Source organism: Lucilia sericata, unplaced genomic scaffold (assembly GCF_015586225.1).
Source record: "Lucilia sericata isolate MDLA Ls3-8-SP2 unplaced genomic scaffold, ASM1558622v1 Contig001347F_arrow, whole genome shotgun sequence".
NCBI classification, from domain to species: domain Eukaryota; kingdom Metazoa; phylum Arthropoda; class Insecta; order Diptera; family Calliphoridae; genus Lucilia; species Lucilia sericata.
Genome location: NW_023995291.1, coordinates 53,344 through 68,701, shown reverse-complemented (window position 1 = coordinate 68,701; position 15,358 = coordinate 53,344).

Sequence of the window (15,358 nt, the reverse complement as noted above, 5' to 3'; positions counted from 1 at the left end):
ATTTCATCGCATTGAATAATTTTTATAGAAAATATTAACGCATTGAACATTTTTTATAGAAAAATAGATCGCATTGATGATTTTCAGTAGCAAACTTCATTGCATTGAGGATTTTCTATAGAAAAATAAACGCAAGGAAGATTTACTTTAGAAAACTTCCTCGAATTGAATGTTTATTAAAGAAAACTTCAACGCATTGAATAAATTTTATAAAAAACATCTTTGCATTGAAGATTTTCTATATAATCCGAAGACTTTTGCCGCTCAATGTTCAAGTACTTATATTTTGAAGACCGATGGGTGTTGCATAAAGGGAAAAATGTTCATTCTTGAAAAAATTCAAAACACATTTACTACCGAGAACAAGTTCTTAACAGGGCCGTAATACTATTAACCACAAACACATCCAAACAAAATGCATGTCTGAGCAATTGGTCAAAACACATACGTATACAGAGAGACGACGTGTGTCGCCACTTTGACGCCTTGCGGTAAAGTGTTCTCTTACTTTACTTCAACAGCAGACCCTTTATAAGCGTTTCAAACGTACAGGTTTCTTTTTCGCTAAAAGCACAACGAGCGTTTTATGACCGGCCCAACCTGTCTGCCTAATAGTTGTATCGTTGTCGTCTGTCCTTTTATTATAAACGGCCATCGTGTTTTTCGCTTCCTCTTTATTGGTTTTTGAGTTTTTTTTTTTGTAATTTTTGGGGATTTTCTTACACAATCTAAACCAAAAGAAACCATAAACTTGGCCTTATTCTCTGGCCAACACTTAAGGCAACTAAACCTACATCTTCCTCACTCGCTGACAAAACAAAAAACTTCAATTTGTTCATACGTTCAGTCGACCGACATTCTTAATTAAAATCCACTTGCACACAGTCAGTCAAACGGTTCAGACAGACAGACAGACAGACAACTAACCAGCCATCCTAAACATTCATTCACATCATTCAAGTCAGTCCGTGTTAAAAATTGTGTGTTTTTAATTAAAATGCTATCGGTTTCTGTCGTGCCAGGCATCGTTTATATGTCCTCTTTCCTCTTCCCTTTAATTTTAAAAGTATTTAATTTAGAATTTGAGATTTTGCCAATGCAACAATTATTTTCTTAACTGTTTTCTGAGGATTATTTTAATTTTTTTTCGTTAGTCTTCCGTTTCTTTAGCTTCTGTTTTTGTATGTGAGATTTTATAAGAAAATATTTTCCATTTATATTTAATTAAATTCTTCTTACGAATTGTGCAGCAGTAAAGAGCACTAAAATTTCACATGTATAATCTGCATTTTATGCGAATGAACGAACGAACGAACGAACAAACTTCTTTGGAAATGGATTTTAAAAAATCTTAAGGATTTCTGTTGCAGAAACACTTGCTGACTTTGAATGTTGTGTGTGCTGACAGTTTTGTGGCAACAAGTGAAACTTCTTTAAGTGTTGACTGCTGCAAGAGTGACTTGAATAAAATGTCTTTGAAATAAAAATGCTATTATTATCAGGAGAATACTTAAGAAAACATCTGGACAGGAGAAACAAAACTGAATTATTGTACAAAAAAATGCAAAGAGATTTTCTAAAGAAAATCTTCTATTTAATGTGATTTTTTATAGCTATGAAAATATTCTTTAAAAAATGTTCATTGCATTGATAATTTTTCAGAGAAAATCTTATCGCATTGAAGATTTTTCAATGAAAACTTAATCTTATTTAAAATTTTTTATAGAAAACCTCATCTCATTGATGATTTGCTATAGAAAACTTATTCGCATTAAAGATTTTCTGTAGAAAACTACATCGCATTGTAACCTTTTTGTAGAAAATAATGTCGCATTGAAGATTTTAAATAGAAAACTTAATCGCATTGAAGAATTTCTAAAGAATACTTTATCGCATTGAAGTCTTTCTATAGAAAATTCCTTCGCATTGAAGCCTTTTTGTAGAAAACATTGTAGCATTGAGGATTTTATATAGAAAACTTCACTGCATTGATGATTTTCTATAGAAAACTTGCATTAAAGTCTTGCTGTAAAAAACTTAATCGCATTGAAGAATTTCTAAAGATCATCCTATAGCATTGAAGATTATCTATAGAAAACTTTATCGCATTGAAGATTTTCCATAAAAATTTCATCGCATTGAACACTTTTTAAAGAAAATTTCATTGCATTGAAGATTTTTTAAAGAAAACTTTATCGCATTGAAAATTTGAAATGCAAAGAGATTTTCTAAAGAAAATCTTCTATTTAATGTGATTTTCTATAGCTATGAATAGCTATGAAAATGTTCATTACATTGATAATTTTTTAGAGAAAATTTTATCGCATTGAAGATTTTCCAATGAAAATTTAATCGCATTTAAGATTTTTTATAGAAAACCTCATCGCATTGATGATTTCCTATAGAAAACTTCATCGCATTGATGGTTTTCTATAGAAAACTTTTTCGCATGGAAGATTTTCTGTAGAAAACTACATCGCATTAAAATCTTTTTGTAGAAAATATTGTCGCATTGAAGATTTTAAATAGAAAACTTAATCGCATTGAAGAATTTCTAAATAATACTTTATCGCATTGAAGTCTTTCTATAGAAAATTCCATCGCATTGAAGCCTTTTTGTAGAAAACATTGTCGCATTGAAGATTTTAAATAGAAAACTTCACTGCATTGATGATTTTCTATAGAAAACTTCATTGCATTAAAGTCTTTCTAAAGAACACTTCATCGCATTGAAGTCTTTCTAAAGAACTCTTCCTCGCATTGAAGTCTTTCTAAAGAATACTTTATTGCATTGAATATTTTCTATAGAAAACATTATGGCACAGAAATCATTCTAAAGAATTGGTGATTGTTTTAAAGTAAACTTGTTCGTATTGAAGTTTTTAAATAGAAAACTTCACCGCATTGATGATTTTCTATAGAAAACTCAATCGCATTGAAGACTATCTAAAGAACACTTCATCGCATTGTAGTTTTTCTGAAGAAAACCCTATTGCATTGAAGATTTTTTTAAAGAAAATTTCATCGCATTGAAGATTTTTTTTTAAGATTTTCCATCGCATTGAAGTCTTTCTTAAGAGTACTTCATCGCATTGAAGATTTTTTTTATAGAAAACTTCATTAAATTGAATATTTTCTATAAAAAATATCAATGCATTGAAGTCATTCTAAAAAATACTTCATCACATTGAAGTTTTTCTACATTGTATTGATCATTTTCTATAGAAAACTTCATCGCATTAATGATTTGCTATAGAAAACTTCATTGCAGTGAAGTCTTTCTAAAGAATACTTTATTGCATTGAAGTCTTTTGCATGAATATATCATCGCATTAATGATTTTTTGTAGAAAACTATTTCGCATTGAAAATATTCATTAGAACATTTTATAGCATTGGAGTGTATAAATCATCATTGCATTGAACACAATCTGTAGAAAACTTCATTGGATTGGACATTGCTTTTATATTGTTGGCAATAAAATCGAAAAATCTATAAAAAACGCTTAATGCGAAGAGATATTCTCTAGAAAACCTTCAATGCCATGATATTTTCTTTAGAAAATGTTCAATGCGAAGATATTTTCCTTAGAAAACCTTCATTGCGAATCGATTTTCCATAGAAAATCTTTAATACGATGAAGATTTCCATAGAAAATCACCAATGCAAAAAGGTCTTCTTTAGAAAGTGTTTAATGCGATGAGATTTGCTACAGAAAGAGTTCAATGCAAAGAAGTTTTCTACATAAAATCTTCAATGTGATGAAGTTTTCTTTAGAAAAACTTTAATCTGATGAAGTCTACTTTAGAAAGACTTCATTGCGATTAAGTTTTTTATAGAAAATCTTCAATGCGATGAAATATTCTTTAGAATGCCTTCAATGCGATTAAGTTTTCAATATAAAATCTTCAATGCGACAAAATTTTTATAGAAAATCTTTAATGCAAGAGAATTTTCTGCAGTAAATCTTCAATGCTATGAAGTTTTCTTTAGAAAAACTTCAATGCGATGAAGTTTTCTTTAGAGAAACTTCAATGCGATGGTATTTTCTTTAGAAAATTGTCAATGCGAAGAGATTTTCCACAGAAAATCTTCAATGCGATGGAGTTTTCTATAGAAAATCACCAATGCGAAAAGGACTGCTTTAAAAAGTGTTCAATGCGATGAGATTTTCCACAGTAATTTATATAAAATCTTCAATGTGATGAAGTTTTCTGCACAAAAACTTCAATGCGATAAAGTTTTCTTTAGAAAAACTTCAATGCGATGAAGTTTTCTTTAGAAATACTTCAAAGTGATTAAGTTTTCTATAAAAAATCTTAAATGTGATGAAATATTCTTTAGAAATTGATTACTTTAGAAATTAAAATATTTTGCAGTAAAAAAATAATTATTTATGTGTATAAGTATATTTCAAAAAATCCAAAAAAAGATTTATTACTAAAGCTTTCAACACAAAAACCTTTTTGAAAAAAGGATGCAAAAGAATGTGTTATTTTTGAAATGAAAATAAAAGAACCCTTGTTTATTGTCATCTTACGACAATGTCAGGTAAACAGGCAAAATATAAAAAAAAAAATATTGAAATTCACACCATTCCAAACAGAAACAGCGACAACAAACGATTGACAGTTTTATTATAGTTGTTGAAGATCATTTATATTCGTATAAGAATAAAAATTCCAACATGAAAAGAAAAAGATATTTCCAAAAAAAATCTGTTATATTTCAAGATGATTTCTTGTTAAAAAGATTAAAATCATTTGATTATTTCAACACTTTTCTTCACACCTCAGGAAAAAAATCAAGTTTTTTTCATGTCTGACAATACTACGGTAATGAACAAAAAGAAGTTTAAAAAACCCAAACAATGGTAGCAAAACTATAAAAGGAACCGACTGAAATGTTTTAAAACTTTAAGAAAGAAATATGTTTATATTCAAAAGAAAACTAAAGAAACAGCTAAAGTTGTTTAAGTGTTGGAATGCCTGCTGAGTTTACAATACTTGCACGCACTTTATTTTCGATGTTGAGCTCTTTTTCTCTGGTCATCTTATTTGTTGCAATGATAATCTTTTAGTTTTTTTTTTTGTGGTTAGTCACTAGTGATGCATTTAATGCTAGTTGTTAGTCACTGTTTGGCTTATACAGGAAATCAGAAATTTTAATAACCAGTGGCAGTAAATGCAAAATTTTTTTTATGTAATTTTGATTAGAGTTTTCGCAGTAAAATCTTAATAATGATGGTTATTAAATGGTAATAAAATTAAAATAATCTTGTTAATTAGAAAAAAAATAAATAAATAAAGATTAAGCAGAAAGTTTTTTGGCTTGAGTTCGAATATTAGAGAACTTACATAGATCGCATTGAGTTTTCTTTACAAAAATTACTATCGCATTGAAATTTTTTTCAAAAAATCATTTAGCAAATATTTTATAGAAAATTGCATTGCATTGGGAGTTTTTCATAGAACTTTTAATGCACTGAGAAGTTTCTATCAAAAAAACTTATTGCATTACTTCCTTCCATAGAATATATCATCGCATTGAGAACATTCTCCAGGAAAACCCATCGCATTGAAATTTTTCTAAAGATTAACTAATAGCATTGATAGTTTTTCATAGAAATCTCATAGCATTGAGAAGTTTATTAAGAAAATAACTTAGCATTGTAAATTTTACATAGAAAATGTCTTTGCATTGAGCATTTTCTGTAGAAAATCTTATTGCATTGAGTAGTTTTTAAAGAAAATTTCATTACATTACAATTTCATCAAAGAAATTATCATTGCATTGAGATCTTTTTCCATAAAACATCATTGCATTGGGAATTTTTTACAGATTAACTAATAGCATTGAGTTTTTTATCATAACAATCTCATAGCATTGAGAAGTTTATCAAGAAAACAACTTAGCATGGTAAATTTTACATAGAAAATGCCTTTTCATAAATATTGTCATCTCATTGTGAACTTTCTCCAGAAAAAAACATCGCATTGAAAATTTTTTTATATATTAACTAATAGCATTAGGAGTTTTTCATAGAAATCGCATAGCATTGAGAAGTTTATCAAGAAAATAACTTTTACCTAGAAAATGTCTTTGCATTCATCATTTTCTATAGAAAATCTTATTGCACCGAGAAGATTCTATAGAAAATGTCACCACATTGAAATTTTTTCATATAAATTATCATTGCATTGAAAACAGTTTCCAGAAAAACTTATCGCATTGAGCATTTATATGGATTAACTAATAGCATTGAGTTTTTTTTCATAGAAATCTCATAGCATTGAGAAGTTTATCAAGGAAATAGTTTAGCACTGTAAATTTGACATAGAAAATGTCTTTGCATTGAGCATTTTCTATAAAATACCTTATTGCATCGAGCAGTTTTTTTAAGCAAATTTCATCACAATGAAATTGCTTCATAGAAATTATTAACACATTGAGAAAAACACATGTTATCGATTTGAGAAGTTTACTGCATTGAGAATTTTCTGTAAAAATATCATTGCATTGAGAATTATTTATATTTTTTAAAGGAAAAATAATCGCTTTGACATTTTTTTTACAAATTCATATAGAATTGAGAAGTTTTTTTTTAGAAAACCACATTGCATTGAGAAGTTTCTAAAGAAATTATTTATACAATTTTCCAAAAAAATATCATCGTATTGGGAAGTTTTTATAGAAAACTTCACTGCATTGGAAATTTTCTGCAGAAAATATCATCGCATTTAGAATTATTTATACTTTTTGATGGAAATATAATCGAATTGAAAATTTTTTATAGAAAATCGCATGGCATTGAGATTTTTTCTAGAAAATTTCACTGCAATGAGAATTTTTTATAAAAAAGCCATTACTTTTTAAATTTTTTAAAGGAAATATAATTGCATTTAGAATTTTTCATGGAAAATATCATTGCATTGAGATTTTTCTATAGAAAATATCATTGCATTGAACATTTTATATAGGAAATGTTATCGCATTGAGATGTTTTTATAGAAAACCTCACCGAATTGAGAAGTTTCTAAAGAAAATATCATCGCATTGAGGATATTGTACAGAAAACCTTATCATTTGTACAATTTTTAAAAGAAAATAGCATTGAGGATATTGTACAGAAAACCTTATCATTTGTAAAATTTTCAAAAGAAAATGTCATCGCATTGACAATTTTATATAGAAAAAGTTATCGCATTGAGATGTTTTTATAGAAAACTTCACTGCATTGAAAACTTCTTAAGGAAAATATCATTGCATTGAGAAGTTTTTATAGAAAAAATCATTGCATTGAGAAGTTTCTAAAGAAAATATCATCGCATTGACAATTTTATATAGAAAAAGTTATCGCATTGAGATGTTTTCATAGAAAACCTTATTGCATTGAGAATTTTCTGTAGAAAATATCATCGCATTGAGAATTATTTATAATTTTTAAAGAGAATATAATCGTATTGAGAAGTTTCTAAAGAAAATATCATCGCATTGACAATTTTATATAGAACAATTTATCGCATTGAGATGTTTTCATAGAAAACCTTATTGCATTGAGAATTTTCTGTAGAAAATGTCATCGCATTGAGCATTTTCTATAGAAAATGTCATTGCATTGAGGATTTTCTATAGAAAACTTATTGCATTATGAAATTTATTTATAATTTTCTATCGCTTTAAGACATTTTTATAGAATACCTGACGGCATTGAGCATTTTCTAGAGAAAATTTTAAAGCATTGAGCATTTTTCAAAAAAATCTATTCCCATTGGCATTTATTTTGAAAATCGGGTGGCATAGAGAATTTTCTTTAGAAATTGTTTTTGCATTGAATATTTTTAATAAAAAAACCAATTAAATTTTCTATAAGGAATGTATTCCTGACTAAACCTTACAGTATGTTTAAAATAATGTAGCAACAGCTGCTTACATATAAAATCCATAATACAATTCCAACACAATCAATATACTCCCCCCGAAAAAAACATTCTAATTACATACAATAATATAACTTTTGTGTTAAAAAATTAAAAAAAAAACATTTTTTCTTAAGTTCAAAATGATGTTTGCCCATGACTACGTGTTGCAACAAATAAACCGCAAACAAAACAATAACAACAACACAAAACAAACAATGTTGCCACCAACAAGTCCAAAATAGCATATATAGTATGTATGTACAAAAAACCACACTACAAAAGAACTTTTGCCGCCAACACAATTCATACAAGAAAATGTGACTTTTGGCACATAAAAATTGAGAATTTATTAGTGGTTCCTTTTAATGAACAGAATAATAAGAAAAGAAAAAAATAAATAAAATCTTGTACAAATAAAATTTACAACATTTACAGGCAACAAAAAAAATGGTTAATAAAAAATAACTAAAATAAAAATGTGAATGTGAGGTTAAAAAAGGTTGGGTTAAATAAAACTATATAGAACTTTAACAACGAGCCAAAACAGGATTTTGAAGAATATAGAATTTCAAGTAAATTGAAAATTTATACTCTACGTAAGACTAGTTATAGGTGTTTAAAATCAACTGACCACTAAAATAACACCAATATGATTTCTGAGACGAGTACAAATAACCTTCAGCCATCACTTTAAGTAAGTCAGTAAATGAAATATGAAACTCCCTTAAAATGCAAAAAAAAGAGTTGACAAAAAATGTGGTCATTATAAGGAATAACGAAAAAACAATGCTGTAATTTGATCTGGGAACTTCTAATAGGGTTTCCCACATTTCCACATACAGATAAAAAGTCTTATTGAGTGTTCTTCATAGAATTTATTATGGCATTAAAGATTTTGTATCAAAATTTGTATACCATTAAAGATTTTAACAAAAATATTAAAGCATTGAAACTTTTCTGAAGATAAAATTACTGCATTGAGTCTTTTTTAGAGTAAAAGTCATTGAATTGAGGATTTTTCATAGAAAATATTAGAATGAGACTTTAAATAAATATTAAAAGTCTCAACTTTTCTTTAAAAAAAGTCTTAGCATTGAAATGTTTCTTAAGAAGATGCAATTGCATTGAGAATTTTCCATAGAAAATATTATTGCATTAAGACTTTTTTTCAAAAAAGTCTTAGCATTGAAATTTTTCTTAAGAAAATGCAATTGCATTTAGCATTTTTTATAATAAAAGTCATTGCATTGAAGATTTTTCATAGAAAATATTATTGCATTGATACTTTTCTTTTAAAAAAGTCTTAGCATTGAAATTTTTCTTAAGAAGATGTAATTGCATTGAGCATTTTTTATAATAAAAGTCATTGCATTGAGGATTTTAGATAGAAAATATTATTGCATTAAGACTTGTCTTTCAAAAAAAGTCTTAGCATTGAAACTCCCTTAAATTAAAAAAAAAGAGTTGACAAAAATGTGGTCATTATAAGGAATAACGAAAAAACAATGATGTAATTTGATCTGGGAACTTTTAATCGGGTTTCCCACATTTCTACATACATATAAAAAGTCTTATTGAGTGTTCTTCATAGAATTAATTATGGCATTAAAGATTTTGTATGAAAATTCGTATCTCATTAAAGATTTTTTAACAAAAATATTAAAGCATTAACACTTTTCTGAAGATAATATTACTGCATTGAGACTTTTTTAGAGTAAAAGTCATTGCATTGAGGATTTTTCATAGAAAATATTATAGCATTGAGACTTTTCTTTAAAAAAAGTTTTAGCATTGAAATTTTTCTTAAGAAGATGCAATTGCATTGAGAATTTCCCATAGAAAATATTATTGCATTAAGACTTTTCTTTCAAAAAAGACTTAGCATTGAAATTTTTCTTAAGAAAATGCAATTGCATTTAGCATTTTTTATAATAAAAGTCATTGCATTGAAGATTTTTCATAGAAAATATTATTGCATTGAGACTTTTCTTTTAAAAAAGTCTTAGCATTGAAATTTTTCTTAAGAAGATGTAATTGCATTGAGCATTTTTTATAATAAAAGTCATTGCATTGAGGATTTTTCATAGAAAATATTTTTGCATTGAGACTTTCCTTTCAAAAAAGTCTTAGCATTGAAACTTTTCTTAAGAAGATGTAATTGCATTAAGCATTTTTATGACAAAAGTCATTGCATTGAGGATTTTATATAGAAAATATTATTGCATTGGGACTTGTCTTTCAAAAAAGTCTTAGCATTGAAACTTTTCCTAAGAATATTTAATTGCATTGAGCATTTTTTATAATAAAAGTCATTGCATTGGGGGTTTTCCATAGAAAATGTTATTACATTGAGAATTTTCTTTAAAAAAAGTCTTAGCATTAAAATTTTTCTTTAGAAGATTTAATTGCATTGAGCATTTTTTTGACAAAAGTCATTGTATTGAGGAGTTTCTTTAGAAAATATTATTGCATTTAAACTTTTCTTTAAAAAATCTCATCGCAGTGCGACTTTTCCATAATAAAATTCATAGCATTGAGAATATTTTATAGAAAATATTATTTTTCTATAGAAAATATCACTATAATTAAATTTTTCTGCAGATAATGTAATAATAGCATTGAGACATTTCTACAGGAAATGTCATGGCATTGAAACTTTTTTAAGAGTCATCGCATTGAATCGACAATTACGTTGCATTGAGGTCTTTCGACATAAAGTCATAGCATTGAGTTTTTTTATAGAAAAAATCATAGCATGGAGACTTTCCTATAGAAAATGTAATAGCATTGGCACATTTTAAATAAATTTGACATTGCATTGAGACTTTTATAAAAAAAAGGTTGTCGCATTGAACATTTCGTTTAAAAATGGCAATGCCTTCAAAATATTTTATAGAAAATGTAATCACATTGAAACTTTTCTATAGGAAAAGTCCTCGCATTGAGACTTTTCTATAGAAAAAGTCATCGCATTGAGACTTTTCTACAGAAAAAGTTATCGCATTGAAACTTTTCTACCGAAAAAGTAATCCCATTGCTACTTTTTAATAAAATTTGGCATTGCATTGAGAGTCTTGTATGAAAAATATTCTCGCATTGAAACTTTTCTAAAGAAAAATATATTGCATTGAGACTTTCCTACAGAAAAAGTCATCGCATTGAAACTTTTGTATCAAAAACGACGTTTCATGGCGACTTTTTAATAGTAAAAGTCGTAGCATTTAGAACATTAAAATGTTTCTATCGAAAATATCACTTTATTGTAAGGTTTCTATGGAAAATGTCATCGCATTGATAATTTTTCATAAAATAAGGCAATACATTGAGATTCTTGTATGAAAAATTTTATCGCATTGAGACTTTTCTATGGAAACTACATAGCATTGAGGCTATTCAATAGAAAATTGCATAGCATTAAGACTTTTCAATTAAATTTGTCAATGCATTGAGACTCTGGTATGGAAAATGTTACCGCATTGAGACTTTTCTATAGAAACAGTCATTGCATTGGAATTTTTCTACAACAAAAGTAATCGCATTGAGACATTTTAATTAAATTTGTCAATGCATTAAGACTCTTGTATGAAAAATGTTACCGCATTGAGACTTTTCTTTAGTAAAAGTCATTGCATTGAAATTTTTCTACAGAAAAAGTCATCGCATTGAGACATTTTAATTAAATTTGTCAATGCATTGAGACTCTTGTATGGAAAATGTTACCGCATTCAGACTTTTTTATAGAAAAAGTCATTGCATTGAGACTATTCTATTGAAAATCTCATCGCATTGAGACTTTTTTAATTAAATTTGGCAATGCATTGAGATTCTTGTTACCGCATTGATGCTTTTCTATAGAAAAGGTCATTGCATTGAGACAGTTCTATTGGAAAAGTCATCGAATTGAGACTTTTTAATAATATTTGGCAATGCATTGAGACTCTTGTATTGAAAATGTTACCGCATTGAAACGTTTCTATAGAAAAAGTCATTGCATTGATATTTTTTTAAAGAAAAAGTGTTCGCATTGAGACTTATTTAAATAATGAATAATATCAGTAAAATTGTTGCTTTTAGTATTTATTGACCTAAATATTGCATTACATTCTAAACAAATTTTATTTTTAAACAAATTTAGTGTATTGAACTTTCAACTGACATTGATTTCATTGTCCCCAAACAGGGACATTTGATACTTTGTACACAATTCACTCAATAAAAAAATGGAGAAAAAAATTGGACTCAATCAACAGGGTAGAAGAATATCAATTACATTATTGACTCGTGTTCTAAGTTGACATCATCTAAATTGAAAAAAAGGAAAGACAAACACCAACTAAACCTACAACTCTAAAGTGATATTTTTGGTATCAACATCTTATCTGGGGACTGTATGTATGATTTCACACAACTTGCCACTGATTTTTTTTTCTTGCTGTTCGTCTTTTTCCCCCTTTTTACGTTTGTTGTTTTAATCTTAAATACATTATTTTTTTAGGTTTTAGTTTGTTGTACTGTCGTCATTGTATCATGTTAAAACTTTTTTTTATTTGGTCTCAGTTTCATTTTCATCTTGTTATCTTTGAATGCTTTGTAATAAAAATATGTAATAAAATCGATTTTTATATTCACGATTTTCATAAATTTAATATTTTTATCACAATTTTAACTTTAAATTGACAGTAAGTGTATTTTTGTGTCAGAGAGAAAAAAAGTTGTTACTGTTTTTTTTTTTTTTTTTGTCATAAAATATAGGATTTCCTTGAATGTGGATTATTTTTTGGTGGGTTTGTTCAATGTAAACTTAAAATTTTAACCTTATAAAAAGAAATTAACTATAAAAAATGTCATTGCACTAAGACTTTTCTAGGGAAAATTATTGAAAATATTCTATTCTATGCCTTTACATTGAGACTTTTCTGTAGACAATGTCTTCGCATTGAGGCTTTTTTATAGGAAATATCTTTGCATTTAGAATTTTCTATAGAAAATAACTTCGCATTGAGATATTTCTATAGAAAATATCTTCGCATTGAGACTTTTCTATAGAAAATATCATTGCATTGATACTTTTCTATAGAAAATAAGTTCGCATTGAGAATTTTCTATAAAAAATATCTTCGTATTGAGAATTTTCTATAGAAAATATCTTCGCATTGAGAATTTTCTATAGATAATATATTCACATTGAGACTTTTCTATAGAAAATATCTTCGCATTGAGAATTTTCTATAGAAAATATCTTCGCATTGAGACTTTTCTATAGAAAATATGTTCGCATTGAGAATTTTCTTTAGAAATAATCTTCGCATTGAGATATTTCTATAGAAAATGTCTTCGCATTGAGAAATATCTATAGAAATATCTTCGCATTGAGATATTTCTATAGAAAATGTATTCGCATTGATGCTTTTCTATAGAAAATATCTTTGCATTGAGGCTTTTCTATTGAAAATATCTTCTCATTGAGACTTTTCTATAGAAAATATCTTCGCATTGAGATATTTCTACAGCAAATGTCTTCGCATTGAGAATTTTCTATAGAAAATATCTTTGCATTAAAAAAATGTCATAAAATTGCAACTTTTATACAGAAAAAGTTATTGCATTGAAACTATTATAAAGAAAATGGGTCTGCATTGAGACATTTCTTTAGAAAATATAACGACATTGAGATTAATCTTTATAAAATGTCTTCGCATTGAAAATTTTCTTTAGAAATTATCATTGCATTGGAACTTTTCTTTACGTAATGTCATCGTATTGAAACTTTTCTTTGAGACATGCCATTAAATTAAGACTTTTTTATAGAAAAAGTTATTGCATTGAAAATATTCTGTAGAAAATGTCATCGCATTGAAATTATTCTAATGAAAATGGAATCGCATTGAGACATTTCTATAGAAAAAAGTCATTGCATTGCAAATATTCTTTAGAAAATTTCGTAGCATTGAGGCTTTTCTGTCTTGAGACTTTTGTGTCTTGAGACTTTTCTTTAGAAAAAGTTATTGCATTGAGTATTTTCAATATATAAAGTCATTGCATTGAGACTTTTATACAGAAAAAATCATTACATTGAAAATATTATACAGAAAATGTCTTTTAATTGAGAATTTTCCTTAAAAAATGTTATCGCATTGAGACTTTTCGTTATAAAATTCAATCGTTATAAAATTTTTCTTTATAAAAAGTTATTGCATTGAGTATTTTTAATATTTAAAGTCATTGCATTGAAACTTTTATACATAAAACATCGTCACATTGAGAATTTAATGTAGAAAAAGTCATTACATTGTAAATATTATATAGAAAATGTCTTTGCATTGAGACTTTTCATCAGAAAATGTCATCGCATTGACACTTTTATGTATAAAACGTGTTTGTTCTGAAACTTTTCCACAGAATATGTCATTGCATGGAATCTTTTTTATAGAAAATATCATTGCATTAAGTCTTTTCTACAGAAAAAGTTATTACATTGAGACTTTTCTATAGAAAAAGGAATTGCATTGAGACTTTAATATAGGAAAAAGGTTTGCATTGATACTTTTCTGTTAAAAATCTCATTGCATTGAGAATTTTCGTTAGAAAACATTATAAAATTGAGGCCTTTATTTGGAAAATGTAATCGCATTGAGAATTTTCTCTAGAAAAAGTAATTGCATTGAGACTTTTCTTTAGAAAATATCATCGCATTGAGATATTTCTCTATAAAAAGTTATTGCATTGATTATTTTCTGAAGAAAAAGTCATTGCATTGTGACTTTTCTTTAGAAAATATCATTGCATTGAGACGTTTATACTGAAAAATTCATAGCATTGAGACTTTTCCCTAGAAAAAGTCATTGCATTGAAACTTTTCTATAGAAAATATCTTTGCATTGAGACTTTCATACAGAAAATATTATCGCATTGAAAATATTCTATAGAAAATGTTTTGCATTGAGACTTTTTTGAAATTAGTTAAGAAGTATTCAAGGACTTTCAAACACTTAACAAAAAAACTGAAACTCTTTTCATTCTAACAAACAACCAGAATCCTCACATGGACTCTAAGGTTTCAAACATCTACTTGTGGTACCTTCTTCCAGTAAAACCCTTCTTTTACTTTTTACATTCAACACCAAAAAAGTTATTTATGATTTAACCATAATTTTTAAGAATTTATTTCTTCTACGATTTTTACCTGTTAACCGCAAAATTTAACGAACGCAAAATGTTTGCAACAGTTTTTTTTTTTTTGCTGTTTCTGTGTCACACTCAATTAATGTGTGTGCGCGCAAAACCACCAAAAGCACTTGAAGAGAGATGATGCGCGACAATAACGTAGGCAGCTTTTCAAGAACAGCGAAAATGAAAAGGAGAACAAAAAAAAAACACGCGTATGTTGCCACAAAAAGGTAAACAACAACAACAAAAAGGTGCAATGTGGGCAGCTT